A 23,359-nucleotide genomic window follows, 5' to 3' on the forward strand; every position below is an offset into this window, starting at 1 on the left:
GGATTATTCTTTCTGGCCCAAACATCAGGGTGAATTCCTTCCGGAGGCTCCCACTGTTGTTTCTCTTTGACTTCTGGCTCCCCCCTTAAGATAATTTGGAAAGCGCATTCTTGCCGCTTTGGTATCACCACTTCTAAGGTGTTTCCTCTAAAAGTAATTTGGGCCTGGAGCTTTGCTAGAAGGTCCCTTCCAAATATTGCAATGGGGCAACCATCCGAGACCAAAAACTGATGTGTAAAACATTGTTGTTTATCTTCTCTTCCTGGAAGGTGTACCTGTATGGGTTGGGACAAAGGGATTCGACGACGCTGTCCTTCTATTCCCATTACATCCTTGGTTTCTTTACTGAGGGTCAGGGGTAGACGGGACATTGCTCGTGGGATCATAGAGAAGGCCGCTCCTGTGTCCACTAGTCCTTGGACCGCCGAATTATTCAGGGTAAGGGACACATATGGTTCTTCCCACGAGCCGCCCTCATATCCTGTCCACCTTCATTCTGATTCCTCCTCCTGCCCTCTGGCGGCCGCGATCCGAACATAGGGTGGGTTCGGGTCAGAGCTCGAGACTGTCCTCGGCTCCCTATAGTTGTCCCGAGAGCCAGGGACCTCTCTGTAATCACGACGTCCGTCTTGGCGGGGCCTAGGTACCCTCTCATTTCTACAATCCTTTGCCCAATGGCCTTTCTTCAGGCACTTAGCACACTGATCCTTTTCCAGTCTCCTCCTTGGCTCTCTTCCTCTGTCTCTTTGATTTACTCCAACCACTGCCGCAATCATGTCACATTGCTTCTCAATCATACTGTATTGCTTTTTCATCAACTTTCCGTCTTCCTTCTTACTTGCTTCATCCCTATTTACATAGACCTTGAACGCAATGTCTATTATTTGTCCAAGTCCCATACCCATCACTCCTTCCACCTTCTGTAATTTCTTTCAAATGTCTGTAGAACTTTGGCCAATAAACAAGGAAATTAGGAGCCTTTGATTTTCAGCAGCCTCGGGATTAAGGGTAGTAAATTTCCGCATAGCTGTAGTAAGGCAGTTAAGGAAAGCAGAGGGAGTTTCCTCTTTTTCCTGATGAATTTCATATAATTTTGCCATATTCATTGGTTTAGGGATGGCATGCCTAAGTCCATATAAAATCAGCCGTTTATATGTGGTTATCTCAGGGGCCGCTGCTCCTGGGGTTTGGATCCACCTATGAGGCTCCACTGTTGGTAAAACACGATCTGGGGCTAAACCGGGCGCGTTGCCACCTTGTCTCTGCTCTTCTAATGCGAGAGCATTGGCTTGAGAGAGTACCAGTGACTTCTCCTCCGGACTGAGGAGAGTATTCATTAATGTCTGTATATCTGCCCAAGTGGGGTGGTGGCTAGTGAAAATAGTCTCCCACAGTTGGCAGTGTTTGTCTTGGTCCTCCCTCAGGCCTGGCATTTGATTTTTCCAATTGAACAAATCAGAAGTAGTAAAAGGCACATGTACATAGGCAACTCCTCCGTGGCCATCCAACATTTGTCGCATTGGTCCCATTAAGGTGCCATCAGCCAAAACATCTTCCAGTTCAGGGTTATTTCTACCTGTGCCATTGCCTATGGGAGTGGAACTATATGTCCGCCCACTCTGCAAGGTATGTCCGCTCACTCCTTGATTCTCCCTCCTAACTTCCTCAATCATCTGGAGACGTGGCTGTATCATTTGGGGCGAAGCTCCCAAACCCTGGCTTTGTAGTACAGAATGGGTGTAACAATTCAAAATATCATATTCTTGTCTCAGCCGCCCTAAAGATTGACTTAAATCTTGGGACGTTACTGCAGTTCCAGACGGAGTTCCAAAGCTAGTGGACTGGGTCTGCGGGGCAGTCGACTGTTGATACGTTGGGGGCTGGATTTGAGGTGGTGACGTCTGGGCTGGTGGCCGAATCTGGGCTGGTGGCTGAATCTGGGCTGGTGGCTGAATCTGGGCTGGTGGCTGTTGGACCGCCTGTGGTAGCACTGGTGGTGCTGGTGCTGGTAGGGGAATCACCGGACCCTGAGGCGGTGGTAAAGGGATCACGGGTGGGGCCGTAGGTGAAACTAAACATTCCTCCTCTTCTGCCTGGAGGACTGGGGGCTTAGTTTTCAATTTCTTCCCCTCATTAATTTTACATTGAGCCAATGCCATAGTCAGCGCACATTCTTGTGGTGGGTCTAGGCAGATGGCTCTCCAACCCCGTGCATACCACCACAAAGTTGTCTCATCTGGCAGCATGTTAAAGAGGGTGGCTTCCAAATGCCGAGCCTTAGTTAGGTTGAACGTCCCACCGAGCGGCCAATCAATGCCCAGCTCCACCCACTCTTCATCACAAAACATTGACAATTGTTCTTCGTTTGGGACTGGCCCTCCGGAAGAAATAACATTTGTTTTAAATCTAAGAAAGTTTTGCAAAACACATTCAAGGGGGGTCATTTTCCAATCACCTTTCTTCTTTTGACTCTTTCCAGATCCTTTCTTAACTCTCTTGTGTCCTGTCCCCTCTGTCCCCTCCTGTTTTGAAGCACCCTGCCCCATTTTCTGGTAGCCTCTCCGTCTAACCTGGGGGGTGTCTGAGACAAAACAACGGACTGATGACGTACGACACTCACTTCCCGGTTTTCACGGCCCGTCTCCTTGCGGAGGTAGGGAAACGCGCTACTCACGGTCCACACTCGCTTCAAGGTAGTCCACCTGGGGATACGCCTTGTCTCATACACACACTTCCACACACCACTCTCTTCACATATAAGCCCACTGGGCTCCTTACCACTGTCGACCAAAGACGTTGGAATGTTCAATCCCCCGCTCCACTCCAACCTTGTTTCGATTTAAAAGGGAGTCATTATGGCGATGCCTCGTCGCCCCGGTCCGCTCTCACAGGCTCGGGCAGGCTGAATATGGTCTGGAGTGCTCTTTTCCCAACCTCCTGTGGACCACGCCCGAGGCAAAAGAGGGGCGCCAGAAAATGAGTCCCGGCGGAATGTCGCCAGTTTGTTACAAACAAAACGCCACAGTCCCTTTTAGGGATCCTGGTGGCTTGAGTTCACTCCCAATACTCACCCAATAGAGTTCAGAAAATGACGAAACACTGATGGAGAAGGAGTATATTTATTACTAACACGTGCACGTGGAGAAACAGCCAAGCCAGTTCTGATTTAAGCTGGGCACAGTCAGCCTTCTTATTAACTTTGATATGTTAATTACATTAGCATCATTATCATCATAACTACATCACTTTCATTTTCCTTACATCACTTTAATCCATGCCCATCTTCTTCCTAACTCCATATTTGAAAGTTGTTATTCACACTTGTTTTTCTCATTTCAACCTTGGATGTTTCACTCATATCTGATACCTTTTCCTACAAACACAGCTGCATATTGCCACTAAATCTAATATCTCATTTTGCAAGCACAGCTTTAAACAAACAAGGCCAGTCAGCAGATTAGCATTTCTTTTTAACACACACACAAGTAAATTAACTGTGTAAATTAACTGTGCTACACTTCCGAAAATGAGCAATCTTTATGTTTAACTAAAATAAACAAAATTCAGTGTCACACAATGGGTCTGATCTAAGTAACAGTTGAGTACAACCCTCAGACAGGGACATTTCCAGCACTATCTGGAGATGCTAGGTATTGAACCTGGAACTTTCTGGTTCTGCCTTTCCCATCTGAACTCTGTGGTTGCTTCCCCTGCCACTATGGTCCATGACTCCTAAGACTTCATATTGTATGTAGGTAACGGAGGGAGGATATCGTCAAGGTATAAGTGCTGTATACCTGCCTTTTCTCTCTCCTAACTGTTCCCCCTTAACTCTCCTAGCTTTTGGGACTTCTCTCAAATCCCCAGTCTTTTCCTACAAGAACGATATAGAAGGGAGCCAAAGCAGTTCTGGGTCTTAAATTTCTCTTTGCTGAGTTCACTGGCAACCACATATGATTCCTTAGCCAGAAATTGGCCAACCTTGTACTCATACTTCAACTTGCCAAACTTACGATGCTTTCCTCTCTGCAGGATATGCTATAGCTTCTTGGCAGAGCACATGGTCCAGGCTCAGTCTTCAGTTGGATCTGGGAAAGGCTCCTGTCTAAAACCCAAGAGAGCCACTGCCAGTCAGTGTAGGTAATACTGAGCAAGGTTGACCAATGACCAGACTCGGTATAAGCAGATTCCAATCTTCTTTTGTTGCAATCCTAAACTGAAGTTTGTTCAGGAAATTCTAGCAATAAAGGGTTGGAGGCAATTAGTATGACATTTAGAAGACCCCCCCCCAAACTCATTCCCTTTTTAGTACGGGCTTTTACTCAAAAAGAGAGAAATGAATTAATTCACTCATTAAAGGCATGGAGAGGCATGACAAATTGTTACCAACTGCCACACATCTGATCTTGGGCTTTCAGAGTGATTTATGTAGAAAGAAATGACCTTTGTCATGTTAAAAAGATGGATTAATTTATAGTCAAATGGATCCTTTCAAAATCAAGATATGTCCCCTTACTACAAGGATCATATACTTGGCACAGAGTTAATCAGTGGCAGGAGAAGTCTTTCTTGGACTGATAAAAATTTGGCATCCTGGAAATAAAGAACCAACTTCTTCTTTGAAGGATGCAGGAATAAAATAACCCAAGCATGAAAATATAAAATACAACCACAATTATTATTTCACTACGGGGAGGGGAGGGGGACAGTTTGACTGATGAAAGCCATTTCCTCTTTCAAGATGAAATGCAAAACCTAGGAATCAATTGTTTTACATCTACAATCAAAGGTTATGTGCTGAGTGAACTAATTTTCACATGAAAGGGCTATTAGTAAAATCTTGTTAAGCTTTAAAAATGATTAGACTTAAAATAAATCCTCCCCAACTCTAATACTGCATTAAAGAATGGTATCAGTGGAAGAGGAAAAATCCCTAAACATTTTCTTTAAACTATGTTGAATTGTAATCTGCAAGAGCAATTGAACCACTGAAACAATTAAGCAGCAAAGAATATTTCAGTTCTGATTCTGAGCATGTGGCTAGATTTTCCTAGATAACCTGTATGCATCCCACTGTTCTTCCAGAAAACTCAGGAGTGGCTTATGAATGTGAGATAGGATCTCAGAGAGTGGACAGGGACCAATATTCATATACCCTCAGGGTTGTCATGTTGCTCAGGCAATTCACCCTTATCACTGACCAGGAAACTGAGTCTCTGTTTCTTTATGGATCTTCCCATGATGCACTCCCATCCACTTGCACCATCACCATTTCTGGCATAAGCAGCAGCACTGAGAGCCATCACATTGCCCCAGTGGCAGCTAGGGATGGGGTTCGCTATCTGATTTCGTTTCATTTTTCAATTCATCAGATGGGATGCCAGTTCTTATTTGCCATAAATTGTGTTCTGCTGGTTATCGCGATTCCCAGTTCTTCCTTTTTCCATTTTTTTTAAAAACTAATTTTCTCTATTATTCCTTATGCTGCTGTATATTTCTATAATACACAGCAGCAGGAGAATACAAAAATAATTACGTAAACAATTACATAATTCTTGCCACCAATTTTTTTAAAAATCACAGTGTCTCTAACAACTGTGAACGCGCACAGAGAGTGGAAGCCTGTTCAATGATGAGATGAACTTGCGGATTATCCCAGAATTTGATACCAAATCCAATTTTATGACTATTCGACACCATCCCTAGTGGCAACAGCTTCCCAGAATGGAATGATACCTTGCCAGGTAGGCTCAGATATCTGCTCAAAAATTATCCTCCCCCCCCAAAAAAAAAATACAGAAAAGCCCTTATTTTATTAAAAGTCCAACTCTGAACCAAATCATATCCATGATGCTACTGGGACCACTGTGATAGGGTACGATCATCCCTCATCTCTCTCCATGGTAAGCCTGCAAGTTGCCTCCTCTTCTCTTCCACTTACCCAAACATCCTTCTACCCACTTACTTGATTGCTGATCCTGGTGGCGATGGCAACAGTGGTAGATCTTACTCATCCCCTCTTCTGCCAGGTGGCATCCTGCTTAGTTAACCTGACACAAGGGCACCTGGGCAATGTAGTTTCTCCAAGGGCTACTGCACATGTCCTCAGACTTCTTCCTTGAGAAAATTACATCAGCAGATTCACTTGCGTCCAGCACACTTCCTAGGAGCACAGCAAGTGCCAGAGAAAAGAAGGGGAGAGAGACTGGAGCCACATTCACACCAGACATTTATTCCAGTAATATTCCACTTTAAACAGTCATGGCTTCCCCCAAAGTGTAGTTTGTGAAGGGTGCTGAGAGTTGTTAGGAGACCTCTATTCTCCTCACAGAGCTACAGTTTCCAGAGTGGTTTAACAGTTATTTCTACTTCCCAGAAAACTCTTAGAATTGTAGCTGTGTGAGGCAAACAGGAATCTTCTAATAGCTTTCATCACCCTTCACAAACTACAATTCCCAGGATTCTTTGGGGGAATCCATTACTGTTTAAAGTGGAGTAATAGTGGAATAAATGTCTGGTGTGAATGTGGCCTGTGTTCAGAATTCAAAGTAGGTGGACTTGGAAAACAATCTTCAGTTCCACCACCCTCAGTGAAGCCCCCCTTCACTCCTCCAGTTCCAGCCACCTCAGCTGTTCCAAAGGGCTCCTGCTCAAATCCTCCACCTTTCCTCCCTTCCTTCCCCATATGCTTGGGACTTCTTCCCAGGTTACCTCTGTGATGCCACCTCTCTTACGTCCCTGAAATCCCTCATCAACACTAAATCATTTCTGTGAAAAGTTTGCCACAATCAGCTAGTTCTCATGCCCTACTGCAGGGGTGCGAGGGCCAAATGTGGGTCTCCAGGCCTCTCTATCTGGCCCTCAGAACTCTCACCAGGGCACATCCTTCATAGACTCCCATCAGCCCCAGCCTGCACAGCAAATAGCCAGCGATGATGAGAGTAGTTGTCATAAGAACATAAGAAGAGCCTCTTGGATCAGGCCAATGGCCCATCTAGTTCAAGATCCTGTTCTCACAGTGGCCAACCAGGGAAACCTGCAAACAGGAACTGGTGCAAAGAGCACTTTCCCCTCCTGCCGTTTCCAGCAACTGGTGTTTGGAAGCATACTGTCTTCACCTATGGAGGCAGAGCATAATCATCATGGCTAGTAGCCAGTGATAGCCTTTTCCTCCATGAATTTGTCTAACCTCCTTTAAATCCATCCATGTTGATGGCCATCCAACTCTTATTGAGCTAAAAGCTAGTTCCGGAAATTTAATGAAATATAGTGGATGTTTAGTGCTCATTTCCATGATAAATGATTCCAGAAATAGTTCATTTGCAAGCTTGGGAACCCAGAAAATTGTGGGAGTTTGGCGCTAGCTGTAGCTGCTCACATGACAGACATTGTGGCGTGCAATGCAGTCTCGCCCTTTAGGCACACATCAATTTTTTTGGCTTTGGGCTTTTGGGGGTTTTTTTGCCTGATGAAAATTGTACCTGTATCCCATCCTAGGCACAGGTAGCAGCTTCCCCTTCCTCCTTTTCCCACATACACCCCTGTGTCCAGACACCTCACAAAAATAATGTCAGATTCTAAAGAGAGAGGGATCGCATGGCAATGGAACGAGATCTTAGACCTCCTAAACATATGGAGAGAGGGAAAAAATCATCTTCAGTTAAGAAGCAGTCAACTGCACTCTGAAACTGAGGAACTAACCAGTACATCAGCATACACCAGCAGAAATGAAAAAAATATATGCCCATGCTAACTCATGCAGTGAATTATGGGGGAACTGCATTGTGCATGTGTATAATGGGTGAGGGATGAAAACAAGATATTGTTTGTTGCAGCAGTGTGTAAGTCATTTGCAGGAAATGTCAATACATCAACTGAAAAAGCTACAGTTCCTTAATGCAACAGGAACTGCAGTGTGAAAGGAATTGTAGAAATCAGGACAGAAGCACTACCATTTTAATCCACAAAACTGACACAATAAGCCCCATATGTGAAAGCAACCCTAATGACCCCTGGCGTGGAATTTGCCTTTTTCACAGCTGCCACACACTGGATCGAGCAACATCTGGAGGACCATGGGTTTCCTATCCCAGCATTAGAAGTTTCTCCTAATATTCCACTGAAATCTACCCTCCTGTAACCTGTAAGAACATGACCCTTGCTGAATCAGACCAAAGGTGCCTCTAGTAGCATTCTGTTTCCAACAGTAGTCAGCTGGATGTCTCTGGGAAGCTCACTAGCAACAGGGAAATTCTTCTAACTCGAGAAGAAAGCAGGCCCTCATATGAGGCCATGATTAATGTGTGACTCTTCATATACCATATTTAGCATTAATCACCCTGGCCAACAAACAGCAAAACTCTGAGCATTCTGGAGCCTGTCGTAGTCTGTTTAATGGTGTGTGTTTTATTTTTATTTAAAAAATATGTTTTAAAAAATGAAAGTTATTTCTCTACATTGCTTTTGTTAACCCAGCACAAGTAAAAGCTTAAAAACGGAGGACATAACACAAGGAAAAGGTTGACTACTGAAAACCCAAGATAACAGTAACTAGGTACTCTGGGCCCACCCTTTAACCAATTAGGTAGTGAATTCCATCCCTGGAAAGTAGGGTGTGAATGCAACAGCTCACCCCTGCTATGATATATTGAACATATATGTCAATATACAGTGGTGTCAGTATCAGTGTCCTAGGAACATCAGCAACCAGGATACTAAGCGGCTGCATCTCTGAGCTTTTGCATATTTCCCCTGAAATGAGCACATGATCTACAACTATTTACATAAGATGTGACTGAAGATGGATGAATCTGCCAGTTGTGCTTTCTCACAGCTTCTCTTTTTTCCAATCTTAAATTCAATTCTGTGCATTTCAGCATCAGTTCCCCCCCCATGAAAATTCATCATCATTTTTGGGCAAACGTCTCATAATATACACATTTTTGTATAACTTTTGACTAATATACACATAGTTGCAAAGCATTTTTCCCTATTATCATGGCAAAAAATGAGGTGCCGGTACCCATAACTTGATAGAAGTGCTGTGGCTGCCAGAACAAAATGGCTGCCAAAAAGAGATGATGGTAGTCCATCACAAAAAAAGCACTACCTAATGCATTTTTGTATGTTATTTTCATTAATATATGGATTTATATGCACAATTTACCCTAACATATGCATTTTTGTATACATTACTTGGCTGGAGAATTGCACTGCAAAATTAAGGGAAATGTGAATTTTAATAGATGGATGTGCTTCAGTTCACATGTTGTTTTGGAAAGTAACAATTAGGAAGGTTTACCTTCAAATGTGATCTGATTGAAATTTCTCCCCTGACCCTAGATGTGACCAACAATCCTGTTTTCCATCTGTTGAAATCTTATGCAAAAAATAATGGAGTACAAAAGTATACCCATGTCAATAATAATTGAGAAAACAATCCCAGCAAACATATTCCAGCAATTACTTAAGCGCTTTCAGGCTTCCCACTGAAATCTGGTTGGCCACTGTGATAACAGGGTGTTGGAATAGATGGGCCTTTGGCCTGATTCAGTAGGGCTCTTCTTATGTTCTTAAGCACATGTACTCTAGTCTTCCCCTCAGTAAAAACTTGGGGGGGGAGAGATTAATGCTAATGTCCATTTTATGCCTGTTAATTGAATTCTGATAGTTGGTCAGTTTCAAGAACTAGGCTGCTAGATTTCTCATTATTTCCTCTTCCTATTTGAAATGCTTCCCTGCTAGCTGCTCGTTATCAGATCATATGTATTCCTCCCTTTCATTCCAGATTCTTTCCCACGGATGTTTAATACCTATAGGAAAAAACTGGCATTTGCCTTTCCTTTTAAGTAAACGTTTATTTGTGTGTGAGGCATCCTCTCTGTGTCTGCATATAAATTAGAATGTTTAGCAAAATGTAGCCTTCTAAATATTGAAGACAGACAGACATTCTACTGTACTTGTTTGAACACACATTCATTTTCTGCCCTGAAAACAAATTCCTTGGAATGAACCAAGCATCTGTAGAAACCACATCTGTCACACTTTAGAATAATTTTCTTACAGTAAAGATGAAGACAGAAGACATTCTAAAGTGTGGCAGATGTGGACTGCATTCAGATAGCACTTTATTCCATCTTCCCAAGTTTTTCTTACCTGTTGTTTTTCACATTTTATGTGATCTTTCACACAACATAAAAGCCACTTCCTTCCGGAAAATCTATCAGAATGTATCAGAAGTTAGCACTCATTTCCTTGTTAGTTGCTTCCAGAAAAATATTTGTCTACAACCCTGGAAACTCAGAATATTGTGGAAGCTTTGCATTGTACGTTTTCCTCAGTTTTCATGGATGACACACCCACTGCACCTGTAACAACATCTTGTGTGGTATTCCTGCATATTGTGCGGTGAAATATGCAGGAGCCCATGTGTGGAAAGGGTGGGGGAGTGGCGACATGTCTGATGGCATTTGTTATGTCACACCACGCCCACTGGAGTGAATGAAATTCAATGCAACATGGTGGTATATCAATTAAAAAGCCACATTTTGATAATGCAACAGGTACTGTAGAATGAAAGGAACATTAGAAATCGAGACAGAAGCACTAGCATTTTAACCAATGAAACTAATGCAATAAAACTAATGTCTGAATGCAGCCATCATTTCAACATATGATTGCTTCGTTCCATATTTTCTTTTTATAGTGACTGAAACACCTAAGGGCAGAAGTCAAGTTAAGAAGTCCCATTGCCATTATCCAGTTATGGGAGTTTGTTTCAGCTACTGAGGACTCTGGACATGGACAAGATGCTTGCAGCTGTTTGGCATACATCATGCTCTCTCAACCCTTGCCTGCCATAGCTTATAGCTAGCTGGAGAAGGGTGAGCCAAGTAGGTCCAAGGAATGGGTAATGCATCTTTATATGATGGAATGGTGCTGTGGCCTTTCCTTCAAAATCCCTCCCTGGACAATGAGGTATTTGTCAACTACCATCCAGTCACTAATACCCCTTTTTAGGTCAAGGTGTTCAAGAGAGTGGTGGTGATTCAGCTGCAGACATTCTTGGAGGAAATCTATTATTTTGACCCATCTCAATCTAGGCTCATGTTTGGATTTGGAATAGATTCAGCCTTGATTGCCCTGATAGATGAGCTTCTTCAGAACAGGGAGAGTGTGATCCCATTGTTCTTGCTTGACCTCTCAATAATTTTTGATACTATTGACCATGGTATCCTCCTGGACCATCTCCATGAATTGGAAGTTGGTGGGACTGTTTTACAGCGGTTCTATTCTTATGGCCAGTTTCAGAAAGTGTCATTGGGTGATAATGTGTCAGCACCCTGGCAATTATGTTGTGGGGTGCTAGAGGGTACCACCTTGTCCTCAAAGCTATTTAATACATATGTGAATTTGTTGGTAGTGGTCATTAGGGGATTTAGCATATGCTAGTGACTCTCAGTTCTATTTCTCTGTTACATCTGAATTAGGAGAGGCTTTGCCTGTTCTAAACCAGTGCCTGGATACAGTGGTGAGTTAGATGAAGGCCAACAAACTGAAACTGAATCCTGGAAAGATTAAGATTCTATGGATGAGTAGTTGCAAGGCCCAGGACTCAGGCCCTTCAGGGAAGGGCCATGGCTCAGTGGTAGAGCATCTGTTTCACATGGAGAAGATCCCAGGTCCAAGTTCTAGCATCTCCAGCTGTGTCTGGGAAAGGCCCCCATCTGAAACCATAGAGATCTGCTGCCAATGTCGACAACACTGAACTAGATATACCAATGGTCTGTGTTAGGGAGTTTACCTGCTCTGGATTGGACTACACTCCCTCTGAAAAAAGACGTATGTAGTTTTGGGGTGCTTCTAAATCCATCATTTTCATTGGAGTCTCAGGAAATCTCTGTGGCAAGGTGTACTACCAGCTTCAGCTAGTACACAAACTGTGCCCTTTCTAGACAGGGATATCTTGGTCACTATGACTCATACATTGGTAACCTCACAACTAAATTACTGTAATGCACTCTCCCTTTAAGATTAGTCTTGAAACTGCAGCTGATGCAGAATACAGCAGCCAGGGTGCTGTGTGAACACCTGGCTGTGTACTTATTACACCTTCATTGAAAGAACTACACTGGCTGCCTATTAGCTACTGGGTCATGTCCAAGGTCTTGTAATTAACAACTCAGGAACAGTTATCTGAAGGACCACCTTCCCCTGTATAGATCCTAAGATCATTGGAGAAGCCCTGTGCAGATATTGTGTCCTGAAGACAGGCTTTTTCTGTTGTAGTGCTTACACTCTGGAATGTACTTACCTCTGTTACATAGGAGAACCACTGACTTTAGTATGTTTCAGATGCCTTTTTAAAATGCACTTTTGCTTGGGCTTTCTTTGACCTTTAATACTGGATAGTGTAGCACATATTTTCTGATGTTGCCGCTGTACGAGTTTTACAATGATGACTTTATCGCAGGACTTTTTTTTATGCTGTACACCACTTTGAGGTTTAGTTCAATATGTGGCTTATAAATGTTCTTAAATAAATAAGTAAATGTAGGAAAGTGGAAACACACTCATAGAGGCCTCCATATCTTGTAGTGGAAGCCTCTAACACCATCTTTGCCAACATGGTACTGCCCAGAAGTTTTAGAATATAACTCCCACAAGCTCCAGATAGCATGGCTGTGCTGACTGGGGATGATGGGAGTTGTAGTTCAAAACACTGGGAGAAAACTAGGTTGTCAAAGGCTGCTTTAGACCATGTGGGGCACTGGAGAGTTGTAGTTAATATATGGTTTACTAGCAAGATGAAGTCACTAATATGCAACAAATCAACTATATCTTAAAATATCACAGTGCTCAGCAAGAAAAACATGAGGAGAGTTGCTAAGATGAAAGTTTTGATGGAAAGGTCTTGAAAACCAAAGTGTAAAGGGAGACCTTTTATAAAGACCTCTTTACAGAAATAGCCCAGTGCTGCCTCTCTTTCGGAGAAGGGCCATAGCTCAACAGTATAGGATATGTTTTGCATGCAGAAGTTCCCAGGTTCAATCTTTGCCATCTCCAAGTAGGGAAAATCCCCTGTCTAAAACTCTAGAGAGCTGCTGCCAGCGTGTGTAGATAATACTGAACTAGATTGACCAATGGTCAAATTCAGAACAAGGCAGCTTCCTGTGACAGAAATCCACTGTTAGTTCCAATCAGCCTGAATTAGGAATGATTAACTTGAAACATCATTAAAGATTCATGCTGCATAATTAAGATTTTGAAGCAAAATTGCACTATTATAAAGTTGAAGTTTTCAAAATAATTATAAGCAAAGATTTTAAAATAATAAAAGAGAGGGAGTAAGGTAAAAAAATAAGGAATGTTTGGTCATGAATAAAATACACAGCACAGAAGGTTAGGGTACGAGTATTGCTTTTTAATAAGAAATGATATGCTGGTATTCATATCTTGATAACAATGCTGTGGGTGCCAGCACGAAATAGCTGCTGTGGGCAGCAAAAAAAAGGAGGAGCAGCAGCAGTGTCGGTACTCTGTACTGGTGAGTACTGACACAAAAAAGTCCTGAGTATGAGGTTGAAATAGGTGAACAAGGTACCTTGAAGATCTCATCCCAGGATAGTTTGGCTGACTGGCTGAGCTCAGTCTCTCCTTCAAAAGGAATATTCCTCTGTAAATCCACTCTGGAACATGCCACCACCAAAGAACTAATGAATTCAGGATATATATATCAAACGAAACATCTTGACAGCATTTCTTTTAAAGTTAATTAAAGAATCTGAACTATAATGAGGATGTCCTTTTCCAATAACTAAACATCCAGGTGTATGAGTTTAGAATGGACTTCCTTTTCTTTTTTTAAACTCTGCTCAATATATAGTCAGGTCTTGTTTTAATAAACATTATCTGTAGGGGGAAAATATCCTCTCTGTGCACCAGTTGTGTGTGTGTGTGTGTGGAGTTTATTATTTCTGACAGATTAGTCAGTCTGCTAGAACTGCCTAAACCCTCCACGGGGGTCAGTGAAAATAATTTCCATGGCTTGAATCTTTTTGCCGGTGGTCCTCCTCCCACCCATTCCTGCGGTGCTCTTTTTCCTTTCATTTATTCTCCACTGGAGTAAAAGGAGATAGTAAGAAACGCTCGGGAAGCCCAGCAGCTCGGCAGGTGAGATATACCTCAATATGCCTTCGAGGACTTAGGAGTCATCAAAGAGGAGCAGTGGGGGAAAGGAGCAGCTGTTTTAGTGCATTATTGATGGATGATTCAAGCCCTGTTCCTCTTATTCCTCTCCAGCACTGCCTTCCCTTTAATGTGGAGCAATTGATTTCCATTGTATGTTAAGACAAAATAATCATTTGTTTTTGTACATTTACCTGCGGAAAGGTGATGCCTGCCTGCCACCATGGGACATAAATTACCATATAATCGTCAACAGCATCATTAATCCTTCCCTCCCTTTGCTGACTCATTTGTCTCTACTAAGTTAAGCACATTGAGGGTACCTAGATTTTTAAATAGTAGCTAATAATCACTCATTTTCTCTCTCTTTCTCATCCCACCGTATAGAATGCAAGTATTTCAGTAGGTCTGAATTAACTGTTAGGATATGCTATAGCTGGGGTTTCCAATATGATGCCCATGGGCCCCATGGCACCTTCCCACACTGCCCTTGAGGTCTGCCAAGACCCTCTGCCCCTCCTGATTTTTTTTATTGAGGGGTTTGGGGAGTGTTTTGCCTGTTTGGGGGGAGGTATTGTCTGTTATTGGTCTGTTTGTCAGAACAGATATTTTGCCTGCTGTTTTCAGAGGGTTGCTGTTGTTATCATTATTCTTATTTATTGCATCACTTTTCATGAGAAGTAACCCAAAGCAATTTGCAAAATGTGAACATGAGCATCACCAGTTCTTCTTCTATGATTTTTTAAAAATGTTTTTATATGTTTTAATAGTTTTATTGCTTGTGTATTTGCTGTCCTGGGCTCTTTTGGGAAGAAGGGTGGGATACAAATTTTATTAATGTTAATAATATCTGTGGTGTCCACAGCAATTTCTTAGATTTTCAAATGTGCCTCCTGCCCAAGTTGGTTGGGGACCCCTGTGCTATAGAATGAGGACTTAGACAAATTGGGGGCCAGGAGACTGTTTGCTAGATTATGCCCTATGTATGAGTGTTTTAGTACTACAAGCTGATACATCTATGGAAGTATTAAGGATTGTGATGGGGTGGCAGGGACAGAAATAGTTTGCAGGCTAAAGATCTAGTGGAGTTTTGGACTCTCCTCCTGGCTTAGTTGCCTACCACTGCTGTTGATTTCTATCCTTCAGCAAGCTCCTTAATTTCTCTGAAGAACTGGGGTGATGATGATGACACAAGCCTAAAAGGCAGGATTAAGTCATTAATACAGATGAGCAGAATATAAATCAAGAAAATTAGAATGCGTGAAGATATGAACAAGGCATCTTTTCACCCATACATTTTGGATTTCTGAGAAAATCTGCGCAGAGGATTTTATATCTTGCTCAAGTTTAGCAATCACCATTTTTGGAGTGGATAGGAAACAGAAATATGTGGCCTGAAAATCTAAGGGAAATTAGTGATCAAGAAACTCTTTATATCACTTTTATCTTTTTTAACTAAACTATTGTAATTTGACAAGCAAATCTATTCAATGTGCTTCAACTAGTATATAATAATGAGACAAGATACAGAACCTGAATAAGAGCCACAATATTATTAATTGCAAAGCATCTGCAATGGGCTAGCCCTTAATCCCTAATGTGGATACATGACTCCCTGGGCTGAAATTATGGAAACCACTAGGATCATTCCTGCTTTCTGAATAAGCTGCTTCCTGACTCCAAGGCTGCAAGTAGGTGCTATAATTTCTCCTATCTCTTCATTGTCGCAATATCTACATATTGAGGAAGGTCTCCTTGAGTCACCACCAATAAAGCAAATATATTTGGATGAGTAAAACATGTATGTCTCAAGGGGATTACATTCCCTTCGACCATTAGCTTTGAGAATCTGGTCCATGACAGGGTCTTAATCAATGGCTTCTAATCCTTTTTTACCTGCATTGACTCTACAAGATACAGGTAAAAAGGATCATCCTCCTTAATTACCCAAACAGCCACCACATTTATTTAGATATGTAGATATTTATCTGAGTTTTGGCTTTTAAATTTCTTTTTTGGGGCAATACTTCCTAAACTTGGATCATTTAGGTACTGAAGGAAGCATTCTTGCTTTTATACTTTCTTGACATTGATATTTCAACATGCCAGTATCTAAGAAGATATATTTATACCATCTCTGATATGTGCTTTCTGTGACATGTTCTAAATAACATCTAAACTCCCTGATCTAATTAGCTACTCCTGATTCTCTCTTTTTGCTAAATTCCTTTTTTTTTTAAAGAAGAAGAAAAGAACAAAATTGCCACATAAATTTGTTAATGCAGGGATGGGCAACCTGTAGCCCTCCACATGTTGTTGGATTTCAACTCCTTTGAGCCCCAATGAGTGTATTGTTGTTGTACTACACTATATTTTAATTAATTTATTTGTACTGTACTGTATTGTATTTTTATGCCAGCTTGGAAGTTTCTTCCTCCTTAAAGGAAGTAAAAAATATTCCAGGCAGATGTCCAGATCTCCTCCCAGCAGAATGAGCAGGAAGACCCTAAGATGTAGCAGGGCTAGATTTTCAACTAAGCAAAGACGTTACCATTTTAATATAAAATTACTAAACTACACTACTGCAGGTGAAAGGGGGAATCAACCACCAACACACATCCAGACAACATTTTTGACCATGAAGTCTCCATGATTTATCCAAACCCATTCTAAAAAATGGAAGGGGCCCTTCCATGCGTGAATGGGTTTCACCCACAAAAAGAATGGCTCCACTAAATCCAAGCCATTGTGTCTAGGTTTCTTTGGAGTGAGGTCACTCTATCTGCCAGGAAGGCTAGATGGAGGTGGGTGAGAATATTTATTATTATTATTATTATTATTATTATTATTATTATTATTAACAATAACAAACAATAACAATAACATCCTGCCCTTCTTCCCAGTAGGAGCCCGGAATAGCCATAAGAATGTTGCTGTCACCAGTTAATTTACTTTTCCATCTCATAATAATAATAATAATAATAATAATATTTAATTTGTTTGTCGCCTATCTGGCAAATGGCCACTCTAGGCGACTTACATTAAAATGAGATAAAATACAACAATAACAATGCAGTCATATTAATAACAGTAAATAAAAATGCTGGACAGTCATCAATACATATAAAAACAATTATATTAACAGCATACGATGACAAGATCAAGGAGATTTACCCTTCCCAAGGACCTCAAAGGCCTGTTGGAATAGCCATGTCTTCAGGGCCTTGCGGAATACCTCTAGGGAAGGGGCATGTCGAAGGTCACATGGGAGGGAGTTCCAGAGAGTGGGGGCCACCACAGAAAAGGCTCTCTCCCTAGTACCCACCAACCTAACTATTTTGGTTGGCAGGATTGAGAGAAGGCCTTGTGTGGCTGATCTAGTTGGGCGGCATAGTTGGTGGCGGTGGAGGCGCTCTTTCAGGTAAGCTGGACCGAAACCATACAGGGTTTTAAAGGTTAAAACCAACACCTTGAATCGGGCCCGGAAAACAACCGGTAGCCAGTGTAGATCAAATAATACACTGCATCTACATCTAATCATGTTTGTAGGTTGGATATGGTCTCAGACAATGCAATATAAAGCAACTTTATCATAGCAAGGAATGTGACATTGTTGCAGGCGGGATAAGAAATACTATTTTGTGATCCATGTTCATATATATTTCACATTTCTATAATCCCCTCACTTGTCCAGCATGAATTATATCTCAATTAGTTAATTCCTGGTGATATTTCTTAGCTCTTTCCATCATCTATTGTGTTTGCAGCATCTTCCGATTTTAGCATAATCTGTTAATTAAATTAATTAATGTTCTGTTTACCACTTTCCCCTAAATCATTAATGGACATATTAAATAAGACTAAAGCTAACACCTGTCCTTATTATACCCCCAAGGACACTGCTCTCACACCAGACATTCTCATTTATCACTAGGAGAACTGTATGTCCCTTTAGCGGATTTATAAGCATCCTAAATGGGAGATTAGTGAGAGTAGAGGGAGCTTCACTGAAGTCCATTCACCCATAAAGTTCATTAATTTATTAACTTCGACATTTTGAAATCACATGGCTCTACGTCCATTCCTCTACAGTTGTCCCATTGAAGCCATTAACATAAATGGTGGTTTTTGGATTTGAAACTTGCATTATAAATGCTGATGGCATGGCATAAATCTAGCACACTACTCACCAAATGATGAAAATGTGTACAGAAATATGGCTGTAGTGTCAATATGACTTATTACTGAGTGAATGGGTGGATGGGACTCAGACCTAACATGATTTTCCTATTCTTCTGAGCTATTTATATATTCTGATTTTTTTCTGGGCCTTCACATCTCTAGTTGTCACGGAGCTGAAGGTTTTCAGTTGAGGTATTGGAGGTAGCCACAGATTGTTTCAAATGAGAATCCTAGCCAGAAAATATGCATGAGTGGCAAGAAAAATGACAAAGCTAAGCAGACCAATTTATATTTACTTGAAGACATACCAAGCAAACATGACTTTCTTTATGGTTCAAATGCAAATATTTTATCAGCCATTCACTGTGACTGTGAATGTTTTTGAGATCCTTGGCAACATCCTCCAAAGAATGGACCAGATGTCAGTAAAGGGATATGATCCATAGCTGAACAATGTGTTTCTAGCTTGTCTGGGGTGCCATCCTGCCATGGGTAAGGAACAGAGCTTGGAAAAGTTACTTTTTTGAACTATAACTCCCATCAGCCCAATCCAGTGGTCATGCTGGCTGGGGCTGATGGGAGTTGTAGTTTAAAAAAGTAACTTTTCCGAGCTCTGGTAAGGAACATGTAGCCCTCCATATGTTGTTGGGCTCCAACTCCCATTATCCTTGACCACTGGTTATGCTGGCTTGGTCTGATGGTCATTCAAGTCTCCACCCCTATGCACACTTACTTAGTACAAGTCCCGTTGAATTAAGTAGGGCTGTAATTCTGAGTAGACATGCAGAGGGTTGTACTAACATAAGAAGAGCCTGCTGGATCAAGCTAAGGGCCCATCTAGTCCTGTTCTCACAGTGGCCAACTAAATGCTCATGGGATGCCTGGAAGCAGGACCTGAGCACAAGAGCACCCCCCCTCCCGGTTTCAGGATCTGGTATTCAGACGTATACTGCCTCCAGCTGTGGAGGCAGAGCTTAGCCATCATGGCTAGTAGCCTTTGATAACTTCATCCTCCATGAATTTGTCTAATCTTCTTTTAAAGTCGGCCAAGTTGGTGGCTATTACTGTATCCTCTGGGAGTGAGTTCCATAGCTAAACTATGTGCTGCATGAAAAAGTACTTTCTTTTATCTGTCCTGAATCTTCCAGCATTCAGCTTCATTGGATGTCCACAAGTTCTAGTGTTATGAGAGACATGTTCCATAGAACAACACATCTAACAGCATGCAAATTTTAAATGTCCCCCCCCCTCAACTGACCAACCTTGGAGTATTTCTTGAAGTCCACTTTGTAATAGAAGTTAAATGGAGCATTAGATAAATGGGATACCGGAAATTTCAATCATATTCAAACTGTAGTTGGTACAGAATTTTAAACATCTCTTATGCAAGGCTTTTGCTTTGTATAAAAGGATTAACAGCTCAAGAAGACATGATTCACTAGAAAAGACAATAATGCTGGGAAAAACAAAAGGGAAAATTATCAGCGTTATAGGGCACATTTTTCTTAATATACCCATTTTGTATGCAATTTTGACTAGTATATGCTCATATTTTTAAAGCAATTCTCCCTAATGGATTTTATTTTCACTTCTACATGCACTGTTTTGTTCACTTTCCTGTAACATACTCATTTATGTACACCTTTTGGGATTGAAGAACTGCACTGCAAAATTTGGAGATGTGTGAAACTGGAATGATACCTGTGTTTCCATCAGTGTATCGTTGTGGGAAGTGCTCATTTCTCCCCCAGCCCTAACTAGTTACTACTGTCAGTTAGTATGAACAATCAAAGAGACCATGTTTTCCCATAGCATGTTGATGTATTTTAATGGGATTCCATAGCATCTCGTACCCCATACTGAGTTACCTTCCAAATGAATATTCTGAAGAGATCTGAAAGGCTGAGAAGCATTCAGGCAATTCAGGAGATACAGGCATACCCAGCTTTAACATACGCAATGGGACTGGAGCGTGTGTGTAAAGTGAAAATGTACTTAAAGTGAAGCAATTATCTATGCATGTACTGCACTGCAATCGCCACTAGATGGCAGCGGCGTCATGCCATTAAGTGTCCGTTATTGCGAAGCGCGTACGTTAAAGTGGGGTATGGTGGAGTATGGCGCATGTACTTTATAGCGAGGCGACTTTAAGTGAAGCGACTTTAAGCGGGATATGCCTGTATTCAGGAAATATCAGAATGTTCTACTTCAGCAGGGAACTGAAGGACCCATTTGTTCCCGTTCTCACTTGGTTCCCTTGGAACTGGATTGGTCTTTTAACATGGGTACAAATTCAACAGCATAAATGTCGCACTTTTTAAAAACACACACACACAATCTGCTTGATACTGTGAATTACGTTGTACTTAGCCCCTCTGTGTGTGTGTGTGTATTTTTCTATTTCTTTATTATTGGTATTTTTATACTATCCTTCAGTAAGAATTCCCATGTTGACAAGAATTGCAAAGAAAACACAAATACGGTAAAATCTGAACAACCTTTGGCCCTATATGTGTGGAGATGGTGGCAGCAGCTTTGGTGCTCCACTTCAGGTACCAAAATATTTTGGGCTAGCACAGCATTCAGCAGGAAACCCTCTAGCCTCCGCACCAGCCTTTCCCAACCAGTGTGCCTCCAGATGTTGTTGGACCACAACTCCCATCAGCCTCAGCCAGCATTGCCAATGGTCAGGAAAGATGGGAATTGTGGTCCAACAACATCTGGAGGCACACTGGTTTGGAAAGGCTGGTGTAGAGGCTAGAGGGTTTCCGCAGCAGTCTTTCCCCACTCCTATGTTTTGCTAGCGGCTCTCTCTTGTCTCTGCTGTTTAAACATATTAAACTATCTACATTTGTGTTTCTGGCTATAATCCTCTGTCCTCTTCTAGACACCCCCCCCCAAAAAATGTCTAGCTTTGGACCTTGAAATGGGCCCTTAGATTTGTCCACTGTGAATATAGTAGCCTTGAAAAAGGTAGAGACTCTCAAAACTACTTATTCTTAAATCACTTTTTTCTCCCCAAGGTGCCAGCATGTGGATTTATTCAGGCTTCGTTCATTTTGGATGCATGGTTGAATCACTCAGCAACAATTTGCTTCACTCTTCAGGAATGTGATGGGGCTATAATTTTCCCTGTGACATCTAAAGGAAGCCAAGAGGAACTAAGGTTGTACCAAAATTTGTCCTCCAAATTTCTTGAAAGCTTTCTTCTTCTGTGAAAGTGACTTCCATGTTTCTGCCTCAGGGCACTAGAGAATTTCAGTGGGTGCAGTATTTTGAGCTTACTTATCATTGTGAGGTGGTTGAGGGTGTTTTTCTTTCCAGTAAACACTTCTCCAGCACTCTGCCACCTCTCTGGCTGCCTGCACTTCCTGATCTGAAAAAAACAAACACCAATGGGAGAATTTATCTCATGATGCCTTTCTCTGAGCTTTCATTGAAGTGGTGGCATCTGGGAAGGCTGCAGAGTGCAGATCACTGGTGAGATCATTTGTAGAATGAAAGAAAGAGTATTTACAGACTGACCCTTGTCCACAGAGGAAAAATCCTGGTTTGTGGTAACCTCTGTTGTTGAATGTTTTCTCAGGAGTCTGGCTTGTTATCTACTTCCATGACAGGCAAATAATTTTTTTTATTATTTTTCCATACTTTTTTCTCTTCTGTACATTACTGTTATGTTTGGTGTTTGTTTTTAATTCCTCTGACTACTTTTATACTGCTGCTGTATATTGCGGTGCTTTAGTGTTAATGTTAATTTGTTTTAATGTTAACTGTTTGTAAGCCACCCTTGGAATCAAATAAATCAGAGGTAGACAACAAGGTGCCCTACATATGTTGTTGGACTACTACTTCCATAAGCCCTGACTACTGACCATGCTGACTGGGGTTGATGGGAGCTGGAGTCCAGCAACTAGAGGACACCATGTTGTTGGTCCCAGCAACATACTATACTTTGAAAAGTTATTTGTCTCTTCACTATGTATTTGGACATTCTCATATCATAGCCAAATTTTGCATGATTGTGTCTGAAATCAAGATTATTATCCGTGTTTTGATACAATTGGATGCCATTTTGAATCAAAATGGTGGACGGAACCTTTCAAAACTGCACTGATTTTTACCAAATGTTGCATGATGGTGCCTGAGATCAAGGTGCAGGTCTTCATCTAAGTTTGGACACAATATGTGCCTCAATAGGTGCTTGCGATGATGTGGCCAGCAACGTGTCCTCTCGACCCTTGTCCTTCTTGGCTTATTAAAGCTTGCAGAGGGGTTTGACCGAGTGGATCCAGAGTGTGGTCAATGCATCATTGTGAGAGGGAGTGGTTCCAAGCGCCTTGACGGAGGCAGTGATCCGACTAGTCCTGAAAAAGCCCACCCTGGACCCATTGATTTATGACAACTACTGACCGGTTGCAAATACCCCCTTTATAGGGAAGGTGATTGAAAGGGTTGTGGCGCAGCAACTTCAAGTACTCTTGGATGAAACAGATTATCTTGACCTATCCCAGTCTGGGTTCAGGCCTGGTTATGGGATTGAATTGGCCTTGGTTGCCCTGATGGATGACCTTTATCGGGAGAAGGACAGGGGGAGTGTGATCAAGAATTCTTACTTGATCTCTCAGCGGCTTTTGATGCCGTTAACCATGGTATCCTTCTGGGCCAACTTGGTGAGCTGGGTATTGGAGGCACTGTTTTACTGTGGTTCCGATCCTATCTCCAAGGTTGCTCTCAGAGAATAGCATTAGGTGATTGTCTTTTGGCCCCCTGGCAGTTGTGCTGTGGGGTGCCGCAGGGTACCATCTTGTCCCCCATGCTGTTTAACATCTATATGAAGCCCTTGGCAGCAGTCATCAGGAGATTTGGGGTGAGGTGTCAGCAGTATGCTGACAACACCCAGCTCTATTTCTCCGTAACATCTTCATCGGGAGAGGCCATGTAAGCCCTGGACTGGTGCTTGGACTCGGTGGTGGGCTGGATGAGAGCCAAT

Source organism: Rhineura floridana, chromosome 1, assembly GCF_030035675.1.
Source record: "Rhineura floridana isolate rRhiFlo1 chromosome 1, rRhiFlo1.hap2, whole genome shotgun sequence".
NCBI classification, from domain to species: domain Eukaryota; kingdom Metazoa; phylum Chordata; class Lepidosauria; order Squamata; family Rhineuridae; genus Rhineura; species Rhineura floridana.